Source organism: Macrotis lagotis, chromosome X (genome assembly GCF_037893015.1).
Source record: "Macrotis lagotis isolate mMagLag1 chromosome X, bilby.v1.9.chrom.fasta, whole genome shotgun sequence".
Lineage (NCBI taxonomy): Eukaryota > Metazoa > Chordata > Mammalia > Peramelemorphia > Peramelidae > Macrotis > Macrotis lagotis.
This window is the reverse complement of record NC_133666.1, coordinates 441,098,447-441,103,543: the sequence shown is the minus strand read 5'-3', so window position 1 is coordinate 441,103,543 and position 5,097 is coordinate 441,098,447. Positions and strand designations below refer to the sequence as shown.

General features: G+C 36.5%; 1 pseudogene; it reads right to left on the bottom strand.

Moving 5' to 3' along the window:
* Positions 1–3,747: 3,747 nt before the first annotated feature.
* LOC141499714 (L-lactate dehydrogenase A chain pseudogene) lies at positions 3,748–4,743 on the bottom strand (annotated as a pseudogene).
* Positions 4,744–5,097: the final 354 nt, after the last annotated feature.

Here is a 5,097-nt window from a genome sequence, read left to right as displayed (position 1 = left end):
GCAGAAAAACACAGATAGGAATTGCACAGAATGATAAAGCAGTCTAGGAAACAATCATACATTCCTTAAAATAACAAAATATCATTGTATAATGGGGCGGCTAGGTGGCATAGTGGATAAAGTACTGGCCTTGGAGTCAGGAGTACCTGGGTTCAAATCCGGTCTCAGACACTTAATAATTACCTAGCTGTGTGGCCTTGGGCAAGCCACTTAACCCCATTTGCCTTGCAAAAACCTAAAAAAAAATATCATTGTATAGGCCATCTCAAAGCTGAAAATTTAAACACCACCTTGGCTTTCTATTTATCCTTTGTGTCCCTTGAGTCTATCAACTGTAAAATGAGGTAGAGTGACTCTGAAGTCTCTACTACAGCTAAAAACTACGATTACATGAAATGTCTAATAATAATATACTTTAAAAAATCATAGTGCATTCTATTTTTAACATCAATGACATAGTACACTAAGTGGCCTGTTTATGTCACCATAACCCTTAATTTTCATCAGAATTACTGAAATGTTTGTAACATCTTTGCCCTCTAGTGGCTGTTCTGTGAAGAATGTGTAATCAACCTCATTGGTAATCTTTGAAGTCCAATTGAATGTCTCTTAATTTAAAACAAGATCTGGGTTTTGGAACAGGTTGTTTTAAACTGGATTAACGTGTGTATATACCATTATTCCATATGACCTAGAATCGTTGTAGTCTCTACTTTTTATGGTGGGAACAATCAAAACTTACAAAAACCTGTCAGCCAATGTGCTAACAGTTCCACCAGATTTTGTATCGTCTGCAAAATTGATAAGCATGCCATCCAGCCATCCCTTTATCTAAGTCAATGATAAAAATTGTCAAACCATTCATGATCAAGTACTGATCCCTTGGACATACTACTAGAGATCTTCTATGAACTGACATCAAACCATGTGTGACTCATCTCTAAGACCAGACATTCAACCAGTTCTGACTAGATCTCCTGTTGTGCCATTCTCACCACTACATACAAATTCACCCACTAGGTTATTATTCATTCCATTGAAATGGCAGTATCATTGCATTCCCATTTATATTGTATTGTTTTCTCATTCTATAAAGATATCCCAACCTCTGTCGTCATACATGGAGACATTGGAATGCATGTTGGTATTCCCTCAAATATCCCAGACTCCCCATTCACTAATATCTTCAGTTCCCATGATCTGCATACCCTTGCTCTCACCATACCAAACTGTTCCACCTCCATGATCTAGAACCCTGATGTTCTTTGCTTGAGCTTCAAATTTCTATGCTTCTATATCTCCCTCTGCCTCAGTTCAAAACCTATTTTTTGGGTACATGTTAGGATCATCAGCTGTTCTACCTCTCTCTCTCCCTCTGTCCAATCCCTGATATAGGTCCATTTTCTATCTTTAAAAATCTTCACCATGTAATTTACCAGTTTAATTTTATACCGTAAAATCAAATATTTTATCCTTTGCCATTTGTTCCTTGCCAGACCCAAATCCTTCATTACCCCAACTATCTGTTTTCTTCAGTTCATCTCCTCCCACACTGATGAATGATGCTGTAGTATAAAACTGCAAAATGTTTAAATTGAATACAAAATCCAAATTCCTTGTTTTGTCATTTAAAGCTCTCCCAGACTTGTGATAAAAAAAAAATGCTTTCCACCTCCAGAAAAAGAATTAATGGAGTCTGAGTACAGATCTAAGCAAACTTTTTTAAACTTCCTTAATTCTTCTTCTTTTCTTTTTGTTTTCTTTCACAAGATGACTAATATGGAAATATGTTTAATGGCTAACAAATTGATTTCACTGACTTAATATTTTATTTTTCACTATTACATGTTAAAAATGGTTTTACCTCAAATTTTGAGTCCCAATGATCTCTCTCTCTCTCTTTCTCTTTCCTACTTGCTTTTTCAATAAAGGGGGGAAAGAGGAATTCAGGGAGAGAATTGACTCAAAAAAATTTAAATAAATGTTAAGAATTGTTTTCATGTAATTAGGAAAAATAAGATTTTTTTAAAAAAAATAAATCCCTCAGAACTTTATTTCCAGTTCATCTTCCCAGATTACTCTAATTCACACTCTACATTTTAAACAAAGTGGAATTCTTGATGTTCCTCACAAATGACATTTCACATTTCCCACCTCCACATCATTGTATATGGTTTCCCCCATGCCTGAAATGCTTTCCCTGCTTACCTCTTCTCTTGGAATTTCTCTCTGCTTTTGGGACTCAGGTATTATTTTCTAGATGATACCTTTCCTGATAATTTCTTATATGCTTTGTATATCCAAATCAACACCATATGTTCATGGCTACATCACAGCACAACTGGGAAAAGTAGGGTGCTGTTACTTCTTTCCCAGTTCTGAGTTTTACACCAGGAATGAATTTGTCCTTTAGAATTTTATCAACCCTGTCAGTTCCAGCTCTCAACAATCAATGAAGAAGCTTTTGTACATTCAGTAAGTAGATATAAGTTCCACAAGATAGAAATTATTTCATTTTTGCCTTTATTTTCCCAATAATGTTTATAAATTTTTCTTGAATTGACCACTTAAATGGATTCAAAATGCCATTCTATAGGTATTCCTTCCATTGATATATGTTGTGACCTCTCCCTGCTTTTTCCAGTGGGATTCTTATCTATTTGGTCTCCATAGATGATCTTAATGATCTGCTAGAGGCCATTCTTCTATATTTTAATATTTTAGAGTTACCAGTACAGCATTCAAGGCTATCTTTTTCTTTTTCATTCTTACTGCATGACTGACCTAGCTCCTTTTCTGACCATACATGTCATTGATAATGGTTTTTTTAATGCCCCTTTTCACAAGCCAGTCATCAATGACAATAGCTAGCTTATAACATTTGTAGACCTTTTCTTTATTCTTTGGATCACTTGGAATTTCATTCTTGACAAGATTTATTGCTTCACTAGGAAGAAAATTGTGTTAAAAAACTAGATTTTTTTAATAGTATTGTGGAATCAATGAAGGTACTATACAGCTTTTCAAATGTAATTCACCATCTAGCTCCTCCTCCTATTGAATTCCTTGCCTCATCTCATTGCCCATTTAGAGATGCACTATCCAGTTTTTCATATAGTACTAAACCAATTCAATGGGTTAACCACTTGTTTTTCATTCATTTTTAAAGGTGTATTTAATTTGATTTTTTTCAGTTATTTTGTTGTTTATTTAGTATTTGGGTTGTCAAATTGGTTGCATTGTTGTACATACATAGATCTTTATATAATATTGAAATTTACAACTATTGAAATAGTCTATATAAGTAGACAAAATCAGGTCCTCTGCAAAGGTGATTCATGGAGCCATGCTAAAGAGCTCTAATGGAGGGGAGCATAAAATGCATCAATAAAGTATTGCTACTTTATTGGTATGTATGGTGTTGTGTCCAGGAATGTTATAGACCTTTGGGAAACTAGCACCTACAAAACAGGCAATTACATAACCTGTGGTTCTGCTTGACAGCAATTATGTTTATGACTGTACAAGTCTGATCCAGCATCACTATGCAAATAACAGGGTTTAACAATTGTATTCCCCATTTCTAACTTTAGGAAGAGTCTAGAGTCTAGAGTGTGTTCATAAGTTTTACATTTCTGGTGTTCAATTACTAAATCAGAGGAAGGATTTGACCATAGCACATCATACACAATCCCTTAATCATGTCATGTTCTCAGGACAGTAAAATGGAAGCACATTTAAAAAGTTTTAAAATTGCAGCTCCTTCTGAATTCCCAAAAGAGTTTCTGCACTCTTCTTTAAATGGGCCTTCTCCTCCGGAGTCAGATTTACCTTCACCACATCAGAAATACCATTCTGCCCCAAGACACAAGGGATACTAAGGAAGACATCTTCATTAATGCCATATAGACCTTTAATCATGGTGGAAATTGGATGTACTCTCCTAAGATTTTTCATAGTGCTGTCTGCCAGATCTGCCACAGACAAGCCAATGGCCCAAGAAGTGTAGCCCTTCAGCTTGATGACTTCATAAGCACTGTCAGCCACCTGTTTGTGAACTTCCTTCCAATTTTCTGAATCACTATCAGTTCCCAAAGCAGAATAAAGATTCTTTAGAGATACACCAGCAACATTCACACCACTCCACACAGGAATACTGGAGTCTACATGTTCCCCAAGAACCCATCCATGACAACTTGAAGAATGGATACCAAGTCTCTCCCCCATTAGGTACTGGAAACAGGCAGAATCCAGATTGTAACCACTTCCAATAACACGATTTTTAGGAAAGCCACACAGCTTCCAGGCCACATATGTCAAAATATCCACTGCTTTGGAAACAATAAGCAGCTTGCAATTAGGGCTATATTTAACAATATTGGGAATGATGAATTTAAAAATATTCACATTTCACTGGACCAAGTTAAGATGACTTTCTCCCTCCTAATGTGCCCCAGCAGTAACAACAACCAGTTTTGAGTTTGCAGTCACACTGTAGTCTTTGCCAGAAACAATCTTTGGTATTTTGAGGAAAAGGCTGCCATGTTGGAGATCCATCATCTCTCCCTTTAGCTTATCTTCTATGACATCAACTAGGGCAAGTTCATCAGCCAAGTCCTTCAAGATACTGATGGCACATGCCATGCCAACCACACCAACCCTAACAGCAGTGATCTTGTTATGGGGGACCTGGTCTTCCTTTAGGACATTCACAATCAGCTGCTCCTTGACAGTAGTTCCCATTTTGGGGTGAATCTGAGCTCAAACTGAGGTGGCTGGTCAGGATGTGGAGAGGTCCCAACTGGACACAAAGCTGCTAGCTGCTCCCAGACTGGCACCTAATTTGATCTTTAAAAGGATTATTGATTTACCTAAAGATTATAGTAAATACTATTATAAGATCACAGATATAGAACTGCAAGGTAACTTAGAGGCCAAGAAGTCCTATCATCTCATTTTTTAATGACAAAACTGAGACTTACTTTATGACTTGCCCATGGTCACACAGTCATTCAGTATCAGAGCTCGGGTTCCAATTTAGGTCCTGTGATTCCATATTTAGACATATACTATGATCCCTTGTCAAATGAGTTTGGT